The sequence below is a fragment of the Equus asinus genome, chromosome 8 (assembly GCF_041296235.1).
Source record: "Equus asinus isolate D_3611 breed Donkey chromosome 8, EquAss-T2T_v2, whole genome shotgun sequence".
NCBI lineage: Eukaryota > Metazoa > Chordata > Mammalia > Perissodactyla > Equidae > Equus > Equus asinus.
In genome coordinates, this window is record NC_091797.1 from 13,059,516 (window position 1) to 13,079,463 (window position 19,948).

Here is a 19,948-nt window from a genome sequence, read left to right on the forward strand (position 1 = left end):
AAGAGAGGTAACTCTCAGGGATCTTAACCCGCTGCGCCGGGAGGCGCTCGGTACTGGGTGGGGTAGACAGCAAACTTGCTCCCACCAAGAGACCGCCTCTGACTGGCCACCTCCCAGATGCACCATAGGCCTCTAGCCCCAGTCAGGGACAACAACCACCATGCCCATCCCCACCCCCCACAAGATGCCTCAGTTCACTCATGCCTGACCTTGACCCTCCCTGGGCCCGCACCCAGGACCCTGGGCAGAGTGAGGATGGCGGAACAGGCTGTGCACCAGGGGCTTGAGAGAGCAGGGGCAGGACCACTCGCACACCCAAGCTCCACGGCCCCTGGAGCATGTTCCATTGTCCTGATAGACTTCATGTACAAAACAGAAATTCGGAGATAAAATTATTAAGACTTTCAAGACAACACTGCAGAGCATTAAACCCCAAGTACGGGGCCCGCTGAGAGCTGGGTCCTGCACCACTGTGCAGGCTGCCTGCCGATGAACTGGCCCCAGGCAGAGAGGAGAGAGATTTAAGAGGTGAGAATGAGAAGATGACAGGTTCCATTGTGTGTATGTGGGTGTTTTGTGGGAGGCAGAAAGGAGAAGGAGGAACCTGAAACAACCAATGGTTTTCTGTCTTAGGTGGCAGATGGCAGTGCCATTAACCAAGAGAGAGACGCAAGAAGGAACAGGTGTGCTTCTCCGTTCGACTGCTTCATAGTCTGGCGTTCGCCACTTGCCTGTTCTCCCAATAGACCTGAATTATCAATGGCAGTTGACTTTGAAAGAAAAAGGAAAGTTTCCTGAATAATATGCAAGACTTGAGCATGTGAAAAATCCCATGAAAATCTCTTGGCCCAGACTGATAATTGAGTGAAATGAAAATTAACTAAACTATTCTTTAACTTACCACTGAAATTAAAATTTTGGAGAATTTCCCTAAGCTTTTATAAAGACAGAAAATCTTGACTTCTGTAATTTCCCTCTTCCCCCAAAGTGTTCAATAGGTATGCATTCTGATCCAACGTCTGCGTCATACTCTAAGTAATGAATTAGCTGAAAATAATATTCCTGTTCAAATATTGAACAAGGAAGTATTAATTCACAACAATTTAAGGTAAATGTTTCCTGAAGCCTTCTGTATTTTAAAAATAGGCATCCCAAAGATGAAAGTAAACGTGCCATTTATGCATTCATTCAACAAATATTTATACTGAAGAATCTACTGTGTGCTAGGCTGGAGGAAGAGAGAACAATAGAACATAGGCTGTTCTAGAACAAGAATATTATAATGGTGGAAGACCTCCAAAAAAAAGTGAATACAAAAACATGGTAATTGCTGGCTGTATTTTTCTTGCCCTGGCCCTGGAATCAGCCGTTTCTCCAATGAACCTCAGTTCCTTTTAGCAGAAAATGGTGTTTAGAAGTTAGAGTCCTATTGTTCGTGGAGTTGCGCTGTTCCCAGGCTCTCAATGGACAGAGCCCTCTCTAGCTAGTTATGTGGATACATACAATGAGTTTACACCAATAATGCCAGTTCCAATCAAAGGCCACAGGATTCATTCTGTTTTTCTCCTTTTCCATATGTATAGTGCCCCTCATGACAGTGAGAAACTGCGTGCCCATTATTCTCGATGTTGACTGATCTAATCAACCCCCTCTCTGTAAGTCCTCATTGTTGCCACCCCTTCTCCCCCACATATGCTCTCTTCACCCCACCCTTGTTTCCACTCCCATGCTGGATCCCACTGGCGAGTGGGAGCTCTCCTCACTCTGCCTGTGCTTCACCAGCCTGCCCTGAGCCACCCCCTGAATGGCCACCCTCCTCACTCTGCTTGGGTGACAGCACCCAGAGCCAAGCCTATGCCCTCTTCCCTTCCCCTGGGCTCCGACTCCCCAGCTCATGCTGCTTCAGGGTAGATAGACCTCTTTACCCTGATTGGGCTGTGAACCCCATAACAGGCTACCCCTCCACGTGGACAACCTCCTTACTGGGCTTGGGAGCCTGGGGTCTTATCTACATTGTCAAATGGGCAGTAAAAGTGAAGAAGAGAGACCACCAGGCTAGCATATGTATTATGTTAGGGGGTAGGGCAGGAGAGGAAGGATTTGCAGGAGGAGCTCCGCCTGCTGTAAAGCAATCGTTACTCTAACTTTCCTCCTTCCGAGTTTATTAAAGACATTCATCGTCTATGAATTGAATTGAAACTTAACAGCAGCGATGACTGTCTACCAATACGATGAGTTAGAGGAAGTTCTTTTGTACTCCAAATGTTTTTCCACCAAAAATAAGCCAAGGCTTAGGATCTTGTATTGCTATTTTTCAGAAAATTCCTCTGAGCTCAGGTTGACCTGCAAAGAAAGCGGGTATTACTTCAGTGGGTTCCTTGAAAAGATTTTTTGTTGACTAGTTTTGTTTTATTTTTATCCAGACCCTCCCACATCCTATTACAGAGGGAAGATAAGTTAAACCTTACTCAAGTTGACTAATTGATGAAACGCTGAATAGTCTTCTCGTCTTCCAAAGATCCTTGAACGTAAAGAGTTCTCCCTTTAGTTACTTGCTAGCCTTCTGAGTTCTTTCGCTACATCCATCCTTGATATTAATGTCTAGGCCCCTCCCCTGATCTTTTCATTGCCCTTGTTCTCCAACCCAATCCTGATTTCCTTCCTAACTCATGACAAATTCTGGGATCTCGCCCCGGGGGCCAGGGGATGACCTCTTTCCAGATTATTTGACAATCTTAAGGCCCTGACACAATCTGTCACAGTCTGGAGCCATATAAAGAAAAAGAATGTGTGTGTGTGCACAGGCGTGTGTCTAGAGAGTGCAAACTATGGAGCTCTAGCAACAAGCTAGCTCTCTCCTTTGCCTGAGTCGTTTTCAGACGGAACAGTCACTTATTTGTCACACTCTGGGCATGGCTTTGGGAGAAAGAGAAGATGACTTAGATTTAGAAGCAACCCAATGGCTTTTTCTATCATTTTTCCCATAGAGTAGATCTGCTCTGCGCTGGACCACTCTTCAAGTTCATTGTTTATTTGGTATAACCCAAGAACAACCAGATTCTGAGGGTTTATATCAGGGGACTCAAACTGACTGTTGCTGGGCTGAATCCAGCCTCATAAGAGGTTTATATTTGTCCAGAACAGCATTCAAGAAGTGAATGTGACTGTCTGCCAGCAGGGTATGCCCTCTAGCCTGCCACGGTGCCCCCCTTCTCTGCTGTCTTACAGAGAAGCCACCACACCCTTTCCACACACACATTGCCTGTGATGGAGCCCCGGTATGGAACTCAGCAGAGGTAGTCATTACTTCCACTGCTGATAATAATGCCTACTCTTCCCCACACACCTATTTTCCTTTTTTTGTTATTGGGATCTTGTTACCTATCCCTGTTATTTTAAGAGAGCTTATATTTTCTTCCTGGACTCTCCTTCTACCTTTCATCATACATTCCTTCTTACTATTCACTCCAGTGCAGGCTCCAGTTGTTTTGGAGCCTTCTCTGTCCATAGTTTTTGCAGAGAGGGTGCCAGATTGAATCATGAGACCTGGCTTTATTCTGGCCTCTGCCCCTGGTAAGCTGTGTGATGCTGGGCAAGTAGCCTTGGAACTCCAACCTCCACTTCCCCATCCCAACTTGAAGGCATGGGAGGAGATGATCTCCTATCACCCATCACGTGTTACACTTTTGTGGGTGTTTTGGGTCACAATCCAAATAGAAGAAAATGGCAGGGGGAAATAACATCCATTTCATTTAGTGAACACATTAGTTATAGGTGCTGGGATACGGCGGTAAATAAGACCGATAACATCACTGCTTCCATTAGAGGACAACAGTAAGCAGATAAACAAAGACTGTCAGATTGAGATCAATGCTATAAAGGGAATAAAGCATGGCAGCTTGATAAAGAATGCCTGAGTAGTGACTAATGAGTCCAGGAGGGCATCTCTAAGGATATGACATTTGAGCTGTGACTTGAGTCAGAAGAATCAGTGAGCCATGTGAGGAACATTCAAGGCAGAGGGAACAGCAAGTGCAAAGGCCACAAGGCTTGTTTGAAGAACACAAAGCAGGCTGATGTGCCTGAAGGGCACTGAGCAAGGGGGTAGAAGGTACGAGAAGAGGTGAGAGAAGGAGGCGGAGGTCAGATCATGAAGGGCCCTGTGGGTTCTGATGAGGGGAATCCACTGAAGGGCTCCGAGCAGAGAAGTGACATGGGGCTGTTTATATGACTGCTAAGAGCAGTGTGAGTGGACGCAGTGAGTGGAAGACCCATTCCTGGAGTCGGCTGGGGCAGCGGAGATGGAGGAAGAGGCAAATTTGCTTATATTTTGGAAGTGGACCTGGCAGGACTTGCTGGTAGATTGCAAGGAACAGGATGGGGTGGGGAACAGCAATCCAGAGTCACTCTTGGGTTTTCGGATTGAACTGAATAGATGCTGTGTCACAGAGCTGGCGTCAGCAGACCCTCGAATCACAAGGATTAAATCCAACAGGATTCCCATCTTCTTGCATCTCCTTGCTCACCTTATAAACATCAATTAAGACAGCTTTGTTCTTTCATTCAGCATATATTTATTGATTGCCTACTACTACATGTTACTTTTAAAGTAACATGGCTATTTGGTTAATTTTAGTGTGACTGTTTTAAACAGCTTAAGTTGGAGTCTCCTTAATCAGCAATCTAAGCTACCGATGAAACGAATTCTTTTTTTAGCATTGGCAAGCTATTTGCAACAAATGAAGATGCCTCAGCTTCATGCCAGCTGTGAGCAAATAATTTTGGTTCTCCATTTGTAATATTCTAGAAATCCATAGAAGATAGCCAAGATAAGGTTTGGGAATGTCTTGCCCTTGTCAAACTCTGTCCAGCTGCACAGCTCGGCTCTCTCAATTGGAATTTCATCTCCCAGCGAGGAAGGGCACACGTTCAGAGGACTCTTCTGGCGTCTGCCACTGTGTCTATTAGTAGGGGATGTCCTCAGTCTGATCAGCTCCTTAGAACCAATTGCCCTCATTGCTGCTTTTGTGGGCACAGGTCTGAGTACGCTCCACACAGTGTTTTTAAATATTGAAACCTGCAGCTGAGATCACCACTTAGAAAACTTCCAGTCAGATGGAGTTATGCTAATGAATTAAGTGAGACCCTTTATAAGTGAGGCAAAAGAGAAGTGAAGCCTGTTTAAATGGCTTGAAGGGGAAAAAAAAAATGAAATCTCCACCAACTCCTGATAAATAGTGGCTCTAAAACTCACAAATTTGTTTGTTTTATTCCACCCATGAACCCTGACTTATTCAAATGTATAAATACTTCTGCTCCCTTGGGATTATCTTTTTAAGATTCTTCAGCTAAACAGGTGGCTCACTTCCAAATGGCAAAAGCCTCATTTAGACTTAGAACATTTTCAGCTGCTGTTTGTAGACATTTCTGCTCATTTCCACTTGAGCAAGGATAGAAGCCCAAGCTCATGTCCCAAGTTCACTCCTAGCATCGGCCACTCGTGTGATTGCAGCCACATGGCAAAGTCATCTAATTTTCATACCTTGAGCGGCTCACAGAATAACAAATATATAATCTTCCTCACGCCCTAGATCTCACCCGCCCAACGTCTCAATACTCCCAAGATGAAAGCTATTATACCAGAGTAATAGGGTATCAAGTAAACGCTTTTTCCTGTTGTAGGGAATTATGCTAAGACGCAAAGAAGAGGGAAAAGGCACCACCACATCCAGCAGCTGGAGCCAGCCACCGCTCCGCAGGGCTGCTGGAGAAGCTCCAATTCAAGAGCAAGCCATTCTGCTCCCCAACCCACCCGCTCCTAACTTGTTTCTGTAGGAAGATGACCAGGAGGGAGAAGGGAAGTAGTCTCTTCTCCCCAAACTCTGGACAGGAAGGGAGTCTTGCCTCTCTTTTCCTCTCTTTAAATAGATCTGTGTCAGGCTGAACAAGGGAAGGGAGAATTGAGAGAGAGGGCAGGGCTGAGAAGGGGCAGTAGAGGAGTACCCTATACACCCACCATTTGGCATAAACATCCCTTGGGGGAAAGGGACCATGGAAGGTCACTAGGACTGACTGTCTATCTCGTAGCCCGCCCAGGAGAGAGCCACCTGCTGGAGGAGGAAGTGCTGCTTCCTCTGCCTGGAACACGCCTTTCAGCACCGCTGCTTGTCATTCATTGCTCAGTTCAAATGTCATCTACTCAGAGAGGCCTCTGCCCTCTGGATCTGATGCTCCAGAGCAAGAGTATTCATTCATCTGGGTGGAAAAAATGGAGCATCGGAAAGTGCACCTTAGGTGTCCATTTTATCACAGTCGAGCAAGTCCTCAATGGCCTGTTTTGAGGCCTAGAAAACGTAAGTATGAGACTATTGGGCTTCCTCCAGGATGTCTGGGAAGTAGGAGGGCAGAGAGTGACTAGGATAAAGGAAGTACTTATTGATATTTCAATTAGATGGTTCAACTAATTTAAATACTAAAGAAAGTGGTGAGGATTATTAGATAATTCATAGATAAGGGCATCTCCATTCCCACCACCAGTGGTTTTGTGCATGGGAAAGGGCAAGTGATATTTGCTGCTAAAGAATTTTTCTTCTTACCAAGAAACTGAAATCACCTTTACCAGGGTAAAATGCTTCTTAAAGCTCATTATTTTGTTTAGACAAGTGAAACCTAGTATTTTTCATCTAACTCTTTAAGGACACTCTGGGGTTAAAATTTGCACTTTGAAGGTAAGCTTTTCAGCTCTCATCTCCCTGGTGACAATGGCCCTGTGCTACTGGAATTTTAATGGTTAGTGTCAAAAGATCAGATAAGTCCCACTGAAAAAGACCTTTTCCTTAAATGTTTATCTTCTCTCAACCATATACATACAATGCTGTGTACAAGTTGGTATTCTTTTCAAATCGTATCACTATCATCATGTTGTTATTGCATTCCACAAATGCCAGTAACGTTCATCGTATAGTTTCTATGGACAATTCAAAGCAGTTTGGATATATCACTTACGTTGTTTGAGTTGGAGGCAGGAAGGCAAGCCATGTTCAGTGTGTCAAGATCACGTGAGTGTGTCTGGAAATGTTTACAGAAATACAGATTAGCAAATAACGCATCCCAACATGTTCAAATGTGAAGTTTTCACACGGACTTTGTGGTATGGGCCAGTATGATGTTTACCTTATATAATGCCGGCTCTACAAGTAAGACACGTTAGTCTTTTTTTTTTTTTAATTTATTAACTTTCCCCCCATATATTCTTTTGTGTAAACTCAAAAGTAGCCATCAACACTTGTATAGAGAGGATGTAGTCCGTTGCACGAGAGACTTAGAAGAAATGCTTAGAGGTAGACTGTTGAGCGTGCCTACCTCAGTTTTTCAATAGCTAGTGTCTTGGTTTGGCCCTTCTTAATACACATTAATTCAGAATTTAGGTTCTATTTTGAGTTTCACAGTCAATCTGTTGCATGGACTATTATTTTGATATCGGCATTTAGATTTTATTTGTAATGCAAGGGAAACCAAAAGCAGATTTGGATAGTACACGTGTCTGATTTATTTAAAAATATATTTAGAATTGACCAGATTCCTAAAAGCATTCTTAAGCTCATTGTAGATGAATGGAGAAAATGTTGAATATCATACTTTTTTGTTTGTTTGTTAGTTGCATGGCAGCCATGCAAGCATTTTTATACAATACAAACTACTAATTTATCTGACATTCCATGTCAAACAAAGTAGATTCCGTGGTGCAGTCACTCTCAGTCACAGGCCTGGCTGAATCTTGTCTTGCCTGTGACTCCTTATCCCCTTGCTCTGTTTTCTTTTCCTACATGGCACTGACCGCCCTCTGATACATGGTCTGTACGTGTGACTTCTCGTCTCTCTCTCCCTGCATGCTCTCCATGACTGCAGACACTTTTGCCTGTTTCGTTCATTGTTTCCCCTACTCCAAGGACAGTGCCTGGCATGCTGCACTGGAGACAACCAGTGAGTAGTTGTTGAATTCGTGACAGAAAGGACGAACATGGGCTTTATTACCCGAGACAGGTTCAAAACCAATCTACCCCACTTACTTGTTGTGACCTGGGAAAATTCTCATTTTTAAGTTGGAAATAGTTTTTTTTTATTTTTCTGATCACAAAAACACATATATGTTCACTATGAAATATTCAGATAATATAGAAAAATAATGAAAACCACTAAAAAAAATATAATCCCAACTCCCAAAAGTTGTTAACATTTTTAGTATAGAGCCCCTAACCTCTGACCTTAGTTTCCATACATGAGAAATGGAGAGTACAACAGCTATTCTGTAGGAAATGACTGCCCGTAGGTGCTGTTATTTATCTAGAGGGAAGACCGGCATGTATTTACCTCCAGACACATGGGAAATACTCTCTAATTTTGCGACATCATCAAAAAATTTAACTCCAATTTCAGAGGTTTATAGGAATGAATATTGTAGAAAATAGTCACCATCAGAAAAAATAGCCACTATCAGAGCTCATATCCTAAGAGAGAACTTCTAATGCTGCTGCTGATACTAAGGTGGGAGGAGAAGGGTCCTCTCAACTCCTTTAAAATGGATAAATACATGTGCAAATAAAGCCAACATTTTTAAGTGTTTACTATGGGCCAGGCTTTGTGTTAAGCATTGTTTTCGGGTATCTTCTCACCTAAGCCTCACAATAGTCATGTGCTGTAATTACTATTATTGTTCCCATTTTACAGATGAGGAAACTGAGGCTTAAAGAGATTCGATAGCCACTTTTGCAGGTCATAGGGCTTGAAAGTAAGGAAACCAGAATGTAAACCCTGGATCTGACTCCAGAGTTCTCACAGAGCATTTTAGAATAACATCCAGTGTGAACGTGTCACAGAAGGATGGGGGTCTACCTGCAGTCTAGAAGAATGCAAAATACGAATGACATCCAGGGGATCAGGGGATGAGGGTCATGACCCATAGGCGTGCGCCTTCTGTTCCACTCTGCTGTAAATTTGAAGTAGGATTCGTCGGTCAGTTGACTTTACTTAAGATGACTCTGCCCATTAAATCCTGATGACCACTAGGAAAACTGGTGAAAATACCATTCGTCAGACTCCAAAGTTCAGTTGCAGACCCTGGACTCAAAGTGACTTCACCAAGCTTCCCCCTGAGGCCAAGACAGAGCCGTCACCATATCTCAGCTGTAGGGTCAGTGACATTGATAAGACATTCCATATTCTCCGGCTGGTTTTTGTTAGCTGATAGTGAAATCAAGAAAGACGATTGGAAAATATGTAGTTATGGTCCAAAAATCTTTTTATGCAGTGATTAGAATTTGAATTCCTTACATGTCAATTCACCCTTACTAGTCTAACGGAAAGATCCTTTGACTGGCTAGGCATGCAAAGGTCATATTGATGACCAGTCTGGTTAGAAGCTGGAGCATCCCAGGAGAACTCCAAATGCATCCTCCTCTGCCTCCCAGCCCTAGTGTGCTTTCACCCCAGGGCCTCTGAACTCATATCCTTTTGATTGCCTCCTGCTTCACCAAGATTCCAGTATCCTTATTTCTAACATCAGCCCAGAATCCTACCTTCAGTTCTTCATGGCTCCCTTTGCTTGAATGCCTGCTATTGGTATTCTTGACATTGGGCCACATCTCACTGTACATAAATCCAGAAATTGGACTCTTTTTTTTTTTGACATTGCACACCCAGAAGTAAGAAATATTGTTGAAAGAAGTAAAAGGACTTTGGCATTAGACTTGACTTGGACTGGAATTCAAGTCCCATTATTCACTAGCCATGCAAGCTTGACTCAGTCTTGAGAATCAGTTTTTTACCCTGTGAAAATAGGGAAAATGCATCTTATCCTGCACTATTCTTCGGACTAAATGAAATGACAAATGAATAATGGTCTGTGGCAATGCTGGGACGTTATGGGCTCTCAGTGATCTTAGCCTTTTTTTTTTTTCAGAGCTGCCTGCATGATTTTCTAGACCAGAGGTCAGCAAACTATTTCTGTGACAGACCAGAGAATAAATATTTTAGGCTTTGGTGGCCTGTTCAGACTCTGTCGTAACTACTCACTCATGCCAGTAAAGCTATGTAAATTTGGGCCAGGGTTGTAGAAGAGTATTGCATTCCACAATCAAATTGCAGCCCAATACTAGAATTACTATAGTTCAGTTATAAGGTCTCTAACTCTTTATGTCTCTCCTGTAAGTCTTACGTACAAATGTAAATTAAACAGTTCCTTAGTACCTCATTCTGCTTTTCATTTAGAGGGAAATCTACAGTGGATCTGGGATGGCATCAACCTTCCTCAAATCCGTCCGGCTTCACAGTCTTAGTGAGTTGCTGACATATAATAGTTTTCTACTCCTCACAGGATGACTCCCATTTGTTGCAACAAGGAAAAAAGCTACTCTAGGTATATTTTAGCTATGAATTCAAACTGGCCAGAAAAATAATCAAAGAAAGGAAAGCCTCTCTAAATGCCTTATATAATATATACAAGCTTTTACAAAGAAAGCAATCACAAAGGTGTATAACTCGACTTTTTGTCTTTAAAAGCTTGTGCATATGAAATTCTGGTTGCACAATGCCTCCCCAAGGCTTAGCAAAACCCTAGATAATCTGAATTCAACAGCAACAAATGCAGCCTTTCTCTTTCTTCTTGGCTACACAGGTCATCGTGGCTGGTGAATGGTCCCGGAGCTATCACTATGGCAAAGAAAAAGGCGATGTCCTAGGTTTAAATAATGATAAATAAGAAACAATGCTATCAATTTCTTATGGAAACTCTACGAAGCATCTGCTAAGTGCCATTTAACCTCTAAAGAATCCTCCAAGGTAGATTTTCCCCATTTTATGTTTAAAGTTATCAAGGCTCAGAGAATTTAGACACCTGCCAAGTTCATCTAAACAGCAGTTAATCAAGCTGGACCTAAAATCCTGGACTTCCCCAGCTCTGGACGACCATTCTGCTTGTACCACACCAAAGACTAGGAAAATAATTATACAACAAAGTACCTTGGAAAATCCAGCTCTCTCTTTACCTATTTGTTTTCTAATTAAAACTGCTTGTCCTTGACCACTACCCTTTGAGAAAATAAACTATGTCTTTCAGTTTGGTTGTGCCTAACAAACTTCTGTTTAAATAAATATTTCAGCTACAGTGTGGGTTATTCAGGCTTCCCTGAACTAGCCTGAAAATCTATCCACCCTTTCAATTTCTTTTCCCCATAATAAGTCTGCCAAATTCCTGAGGAAACTGACTTATACTTTTAGAATAATGTTCAATTACATATTATGGATTTCCAATGTCAATGAGTAAACACTGCCAGAGTGTTACATAAAGTATTAAAAGGTCTGCATTATATTTACCTACGCTCATTTTATTAGACTGTTTGCTGTTCCGAATAGCTATAGTTTATGATTAGGAGAGATGGGACGGGGAATTAAGATCAATGTAAATCTCAACCTTGGATGTACCTTGGAATCATCTGGGGAACTTTAAAATACCTGATGTCTAGGTCTCATGCCTAGAGATTCTGATATAAGGATTCTGATATAATTGGTTTGGTTTGAAACATTGGTATCAGGTATGCCAGGTCATGCCTAGGTAATTCTAAAGAGCAGCCAAGGTTGGGAAGGAATAAAAAAGAAACAACAAAAATAACCCATACAATGCACAACACCAAGAGTTAACCCTAAAGTAAACTATGGACTTTGGGCGATTATGACATGGCAATATAGGTTCATCAATTGTAACAAATGTACTACTCGGATGGGGGATGTTGCCAATGGAAGAGGTTTACACGTGTGGGGGCAAGGGGCATATGGCACATCTCTGTGCCTTCCTCTTAATTTTGCTGTGAACCTAAAACTGCTCTAAAAAAATAAAGTCTTTAGTACTAAAAAAAATGCACATAAAATAAATAAATAAATAAAAATCACGGGAAGAAAAGAATTTCTTCTTTAATTTGGTGATAAATAAATAAACATGGAAATATCACTAGGAAAATGTTCAGTCAAGATAAGACAATGTTACTTTAGGAAGCTTAATTTGAAAGACTTGTTATGTGATATGTGAAAGCACACTTTAAAAAGGGGGCGCCTGCTGTGCGCCAGGACTTTTCTAAGTGCTTCATGGTTGCCGTCTCATGTAGCCAAAATCCTGCTTGAAGTGCAACGTACAGCTTTAACTGTATATATCACAACTGGAAAATAAGGAAAACAAAATAAGTGAATCCAGCACAAAACTCAGAAACGAAAAGATAACAACAAAGAAAATCGAAGAAAGAAAATGATGAAGGAAGGGGAAAAAAGGCATAAATCAACCAAATGGGAAATCTAAAGAAAAAATGAAGAGCACTTAAAAATCAAATGTTGAAAAGAGAAATAAAATAGGCAAGTCTAATCTGGCAAACAAAACAAAAAAGAGAGAGAATGTGCAAGGAAGATTAGGGATAAAAGAGTTTATAGCGACAAATAGAGGGGGGAATAAAACAATTATAAGAGCATATTACAGTCAATAAACTTAAAGATCTGTATAATTTTTAAGACAGTTTTCTAGAAAAACATAAAGTAAGTTAGTTCAAAAAGACTTGGAATACCTGACTAGAGAAATGTAGTATTCAGCAGAGAAAACAAAGCGATAGCTCATTTACCTCCAGTACAGACATCCTCCTAAAAATGAAGGACGTGTTCTTTCCCTCTTCCCCTCCCAGGACGGAGACTTCCTGGAAATTCCACATCAAACTTCCCCTGCCAGCTCATTGGCCGGAGCTTAGTTGAGTGCCCACATGACCAAGGATATTTGGAAAAGGTAAGTTTTCAGCTGGAAAGGAAAAAGGAAGGTAGAAAGGAAGAAACAGGAGGTGACTAGAAATATCTACTACAACCAGCAACAATCAACTAGATAGGGTAATGGAAGAAAGATATGACAGTTTTTTTAAAAGGCCACAAAAATAATACCCCTAGGAAATGTGTATCACTGTACCAAAAAGAAAAAATGTCAAGATCCTTTCCTGAAGGATAAAAAGGAGACCTAAATGAAGGCATTGATTGACTCAGAATTCAAAGATGTCAGTACTTCCCAAATTAACCCATAAAGTAAATACAATGCCAATCAAACTTATAAGAGTTTGATAAAAATTCTTACAGAATTTTTCAAACTTGTTAAAAAACTCATATGGAAGATCAAATTGGCAAGAATAGACAAAGGAACTTGTGACAAAACAGTGAGGGAGCAATTGCCACCACAAATATGAAAACATGCTCTAAAGCCATTACGGTTAACAGTGTGATATTTGGCTTAGGAATAGATAAATAGATCAATAGAGCATTGTATTTATGAGAATCAATTTACATTCATTTAATATTTGTTAATAAGGAAGCATTTCTAATATATGGGGAAAGCTTGGGCTTTTCAGCAAATGAATTGGAACAATTGGAAAATAATCAGACTAGACCTGTATGTTGTCTCATTTAGCTCTCACAACAACTTCACAGTTACGTGTTACATAGAGACAGGACATTTAACTAAGGCTGACAGAGATGGGCAGCTAGGGGACAGTGCAGAGTCCCGTTTGCTGCTCTATGCAATTGTATTGTTCTCTGCCATCTCACAAAAAGAAGTAAATTTTCAGACATCATATGATTGATGTGTGAGCCCCTCCACTAATGCCATGTATGTTATTCAAAATAGTTCAACCTTTATTCATTCGCTCTACGAATACTGATTAAGCACCTGCCTACTTCAGGACACTTCTAGGTGCTGGAAATAAAGCAGCGAGCAAAATTAAGTTCCTTCCTCATAGAGCTGACTATAATAAGAGAGATAAATAACTAAAAATATAAGCTCAGAGAGGGATAAGTACAATGGAAAAATATTCCACAGAATAAAGGAGATAGGGAGTGCCAAGGGGCACAACGACCCTTAGGCTCAGCAAGAGACACCCATGGCCCTGACTTTAAAGGGCTCCCTGGCTTCCTTCAGCCACACCCTTTCCCAAGAGGTTGGGAGTCTGGAGACCAAGGGGTCATGCCTACCTGGAGCCCACGGCACTCCCCCACCATGATACTCCAGGTTGCCCAGGATCCTGGAATTCCTTGCTGGAAGGCAGGGCCCACGTGGGCCTCAGCCTTCCATAAATGGAGCATGCCACCCATGTGTGTACCTCTAGGCCCAAGCAGAGGTCAAAGGTAGCTTTTGGGGAGGAGCCGGGAGGGAGCTGGAACAGGCTGACTGGGGTGTTCACGGTGTACGCGTGAAGCCCTGCTAGGCCTTTAAAATCCTTGGAACTATCTAGGCAGGGGGATAAGGGTGGGGATTCCTATTTTATGTAAGTAGGCCAAAAAAATCCTCTTTGTTAAGGTGACTGAGTAGAAAGCTGAAGGAATGAAAGAGCAATCCACATAGGTGACCGAATGAACCAGTGAGGGAATCAGATTTAGAGTAACAGAAGAAAAAGCAAAAGCAAGTCCACCCATCCAAACCCAAACCATATACACCTTTCTATAAATGGGAGCCCTGTGAGAAATGGTTTTTGAAAACGTTCTTTGGAAATCTCTATTCTGTCATGAAGTAGTCAGCCTTTTCAATGGAGGTCTAACCCCTAGCAACCTCCACATCACCTGCGCTGTCAGAGGAATGCGGCCGAAGCCTGAAACGGACCAGCTGAGTGTGCCGTGACTTCGGCAGCTGTGTGTGGTACGAGGGGGAGACGGCTTCGTTCCGCTGAACTATGATTGGGTGGTACGACGCCAGCGGCCAGGCTGGCAGCAGCACAAGGGACGGCACAGAAGTCAGGAATCTCAGTAACACAAGTTACATTAGCATCTCTGCCCATTAGAGAGGAGCGCATGGTTCCTTAAAAACAAATAAACCTCCAGCCAAACGGTTTTGCCATATTGAATGCATTTATTCTTTTAAAAAGTATACCCAGGTAATTACGCTGCGTGATTACAGTTATGTAGAAGAAGCGATGCAAATATAAAAAGAATGAAAAGGATACAAGTAAAATGATAATAATAGTTGTCCTTGGTTGTCGGGGTAAATTTTCCCTACATTTCTAATTTTCTCTATTGCATACTTATTAGTTTCATAGTTTAAAAGGGAAACTTTAATAAGTGAATTTTGTAAAAGTCAAAGCTCCATAGCTCCAAAGACAAACAATTAAATTTTTAGGACTTATGAGTCTGGTAAGCTGGTTAAGTAGAAGATAAATATATTTAAATCATACATTTAATCATCTAAAAAATATATGACCGTGGCTGTCATACTTTCATCAATAACCAATTAGAATGATTTGGAAAGACATGTCAAAATATATATATATACACATATATAATAGATAATGTAATAAATTATATAAGGGAAAACGAATCAACTCATCCAAACCCAAACTAACCAGGAATAAACAAGAAATGTGCAAGCTTTATGTTTGTGAAGAAAATTTTAAAAATATATATATGTGAATAAATGGAGAGACATACTTTGTTTCTGCATGGAACACTAAATACTATAAAAATGTCGATTCTCCCCACATTAGTGGACCATTAAAATAATTTCAGTAAAAATTCCATTGAGATTTTGCTTAAGAACCTGACATGGGAATTTTAATCCATCTGGAAAAGAGTAGAGAAGAAATGTGTTTAAAAAAGAAAGGAAAATGAAAGAATAATGAGGGAAGACTTTCTTTCCAAAAGTTCTATAACACTGCAGAAATTATAACAGCTTTGAAAAAAGTCACAGAAAAAAGAAAAGAGATGAAAGAGGACATCGGACTGTAGGTGCAGGACTGATTCGGTGATAAAGGAGGCGTTCCCAATCCTGGAGTAACGCCTGCCTATCAGATGAATCATGCCGAGAATGGTATTGAAAGTAAAGAAAACAAAGTGAGAGCTGTACTTCAGGTCATAAGTAACATATAACTGTGCATATGGATTAATGAATGACGAATCGATGCAAGTAGTAAATGGAAAAACCAGGGATAACCTTGGGATGAGGAAATCTTTCCTAAATGAGAAGTAAAACTCAGAAATCATAAAAGAAAATGACAGTCTTCACTATACAAACTGGAACACTCCTGTAAAACATTGTAAAACAACTTGAAAAATGAACAATAGGCTGGGAGGAGAATCTTAGTAGCATATATAATAGACAAAAGATTAATATAAAAAGGTAAGCAACCAAATAGCTAAAAGGGCAAAAGATATAGATAGGCAACCCAGAAAAGAAGAAAGGCTTAAGTCTAATAGATATATTAGAAGACATTCAAACTCATGCATTCATCATGACTTGCAAATTAAAACATTCACGTGAGCCATTTTTCATCTCTTGGGTTGGTTAATATCGAAAAGATTGATAATGGGGGCTGACCCGTGGCCGAGTGGTTAAGTTCACACGCTCCGCTGCAGGTGTCCCAGTGTTTCGTTGGTTCGAATCCTGTCGCGGACATGGCACTGCTCATCAAACCACGCTGAGGCAGCGTCCCACATGCCACAACTAGAAGGACTCACAACAAAGAATATACAACTATGTATCTGGGGCCTTTGGGGAGAAAAAGGAAAAAAATAAAATCTTTAAAAAAAACCGTTTATAAAAAAAAGATTGATAATGCTTAATAGTTACAAGGTGGTGAGGAAAGGAGGCATTTTTATATATGCTAGTAGGAGTCTCATTAATTTAGTGAGCCTTTGGAGGACGATTTGAGAGTAACTATTTAAATAAGCCAGCAATTCCGCATTTGGAAGTCTAGCCTACAGACCAACTTGTACACATACCCATGGATATGTGCATCATCTGTAGAACTGAAAAATTAGCATCAACTGAGTGTCCACCCATAAGGGATTGGCGAGATGAATTATGGTTTAACCGTGCTGTGGAATACAACGCAGTGTCAATAAGGACGAAATAGAGCTGCGTGTACTGACGACCAACGAAGTTCACGGCCCGTCACCGAGTTGGGAAATTGTTGCATATGTGTGCAGGGATAGCTTGATTTGATATTTTAAAACTTCTTCATACTATGTGAAGAATGAAGGATTTTTCTCTTCTATTGTGTAAACTTTTATATTATTTCAAATTTTATTACTCTTTTCTTTTTAAAAAGTTTGTTTTAGCTGAAGTATTCAAAACTGAGTATCTCTGTATCAGTTCATCTCTCCAACTTTCCTGCCCTCGCTGGGGTCCAAGCTACCCATCATCTCCACTCTGTTTATAAAAGATCCCTAGAGCTTTTAGAAAGTAGCGATGCTGCCCTCCATCTCAGAACAGGCAAGTCGAATCTCAGGGGTGGAACTGAGGCCTTCCAAAGCATGGTCTGCACACCAGCAGCATCAGCAGCCTCTGAGAGCTTCTTAGAAATGCGGACTCTCAGGCCTCACCCCAGACCTGCTCCATGCAAATATGCATTAGATTATCCCCCCAGGGGATTCTTTTGCACATTAGGGATTGGGAAGCACTGACTATTCCTAGAGTAAATTACCTAATCTCTGTAAAATCCATTTTCTCAACTGTAAAATGGGGGAGAATAATATCTGTGAAAGTTAAGTGAGCTTATGTGCGTAAAGTGCCCAGTGTCCCGCCTGGCACATGGTAGGGGCTCAGTAAATGGTGGCTTTTTTATGCTGCCTACTTCAAACTTTGCACCTCAGAAGTGGAGGCTCACTCAGTCGGCCTCCGTTTACCAACTCACCAGAGAGCCCTGTGCTCTCCGTTCTCCCTGTGAGGTACACAGAGCGATGCTCAGGATGCTTGAAGGCTCCCGAGAGTGGCTACTCTCCAGTACACCCACTGCTTATGCTCCCCCAAGTTCAACTGTGTGTCTACCAAGAGGCAGCTGGGTCGGTTCCCAAACCCGTTCATGCTAGCAGTACTTGTTGTTGAATTACATCACGGAGTTAAATATTAGGTAAACCAATGAAATATGAGTACAAAAAGAAAGTTGTTTTGACGAGATGCTAAATTGAATGCTTTCAAAGGAGTCAATACATGCAAGATTCTAAACATGGGTGTGGGTGAGACAACTGTAAAAGACAGGAGGAAAGAAATCACAGACGTTTATAGCTACGTTCAGGTTGCTTTACAAGTTTCATAAAATTTTCAGTGCAATGGAAAGGAACCAAAGTCGGACCTCATGGTTGATATTTTGTGGGTGAGTTTAAAAAAAATGCGTTCACATAGAAGGCCTGGCTCTACATCAAAAGATTGGGGATGAGTATACATTTATATGTTTAAAGTTAAAATAAAAAGTTTCAGGTATGGATAGGCATCTTTGAAAGATTTACCGTGAGATCTGGTCACCGAAAGCTTCACGCTCAATAATGTACAAAGAGAAACTGTACTGTCCCCACCCCAGCCTCTCCTCCTTGCACCCACTGAGTGGGCTGACTCTTTTCCTGTCCTTATAGGAAGTCTCAGCAGCTCTCCCGGTCACTCTGAGGTGTTAAAAGGCCTGAGGTCACCTTTGGTCTTAAGGAAGTCCTGTTTAATAATTAAAATGTTCACTTTAGTGTAATAATCAAATTCTAAACTTTTTCCCCTCCTTGAGCTGAAGCCTGATTTAGGCCAAGAAGCCTGGGGTGGGGTCTTGGGAGTCAGGGGCACAGGGCCATTAGGGCAAGTCGGCGTCTTTCCTCTTCCAACACCTTCCCTCACTGGCTGCCTTGCCAGCCCCTCCAGGGTTGGGCCCAGGGAGGGGCGTTAGGACAAAGGACAGGGTCCTCCATGGATGGTGCCTGTGTGATCTGGTGTTGCTGCTTATTGAACTTGGGAGTTCAGGGGTGAAAAGTCCCTCCTGAGGTACTTTTCCCCATCAAGAATCCCTACTGAAGACTCCATGATGAGGGCGATAACTCCTCCACCTGCCCACTTTCATCACCCCTGCTCAACCCTCCGGCTTAGAGGAACCCTCTAAAAGTCTTTTTTGGGCAGTCCTTCTTAAGAAGGCTCCAGGCCAGCTCCCTCACATGAACCCATACAACCAACAGGAAAAACTCTCACCTCTATGTCTCACTGTTGGTGAAAATACATCTTGCTCCCAGTGCTACTATATAGCTGCAGCTCTGGCCACATTAGCTTGCTTGTTGGAGAGTCAGACACCCAGAGTCTCCAAGTTCGGTTGTACAGGTTGGAAGCATTTTTATCTATGTGAATGGCACCCTCGGGAGTTGCGCAGTGTACAACCTGAACAGCCATTCTCAGAGTTCAGACACTGGTCCACTGAATTCCAGAGGACACAGAGCAAACTCCTCAAGTGACCCCCTCAAATCCTTTCTCACTTAGACTGAGAAGGGAGGAAGTATACCTCTCCCCCAACTTAAAAAAAAAGGGAGGAAATGCACAGCTCTCCCAGAACTTTCTCCATAAGAACCTCTCTCTTTGATCTCTTTAGGTTTCTTCTCAACCTCCTGCTCCATCTTAAATTACTTCTAAGGCTCACAAAAACAGCTTTTTGGCCACCTCATTTATGTAAGACACTTTGAAATATGAGTTTATTTTTTGTTCTTATATCTCCCTCCAAAGGGGGCAGAGACTGCTCTTGTTACACCTTTAAGTGACTTTTAAGATTCATTGACCAACTGTGGACCCAGTTGCTGCTGTGCACGGAAACGCTATATGCAGGAGGGGAGCCAACAGCAGAAAGTGAGGCATGCAGAGATCTTTGACAGAAACACGAGTTAGATTATCCTTGAGGCATCTGTCAGAACAAGTCCGATGGACGGGTAAGGGAGCCAGGGTGGGGGGTCCTGTTGGTGTAGAGACTGCCTTTGAATGTCCACGTTCACTCAGATTATGTGGTTGTGTCTGTTAAAACTTGGTCTAGCAAACATTGGGAGAGAAGAATGGAATAGTCTTGGCTTCTCTTACTGCTCTAAATTTAGAACGATTGTTTAAGAGGTGTCAGGCCAAATATTTACTGACTTGTGTCATGCAATAGCTTTGAACTCTGTC

The 19,948-nt window shown here is 41.9% G+C and overlaps 1 long non-coding RNA gene across 1 annotated transcript in view; it reads left to right on the forward strand.

Moving 5' to 3' along the window:
• Positions 1–11,117, forward strand: part of LOC139045818 (uncharacterized) — a 110,306-nt gene extending 99,189 nt beyond the window's left edge. Inside the window, exon 5 of the long non-coding RNA XR_011504932.1 lies at positions 10,673–11,117. This is a non-coding gene — a long non-coding RNA (uncharacterized lncRNA). The remainder of the gene's footprint in view (positions 1–10,672) is intronic.
• Positions 11,118–19,948: the final 8,831 nt, after the last annotated feature.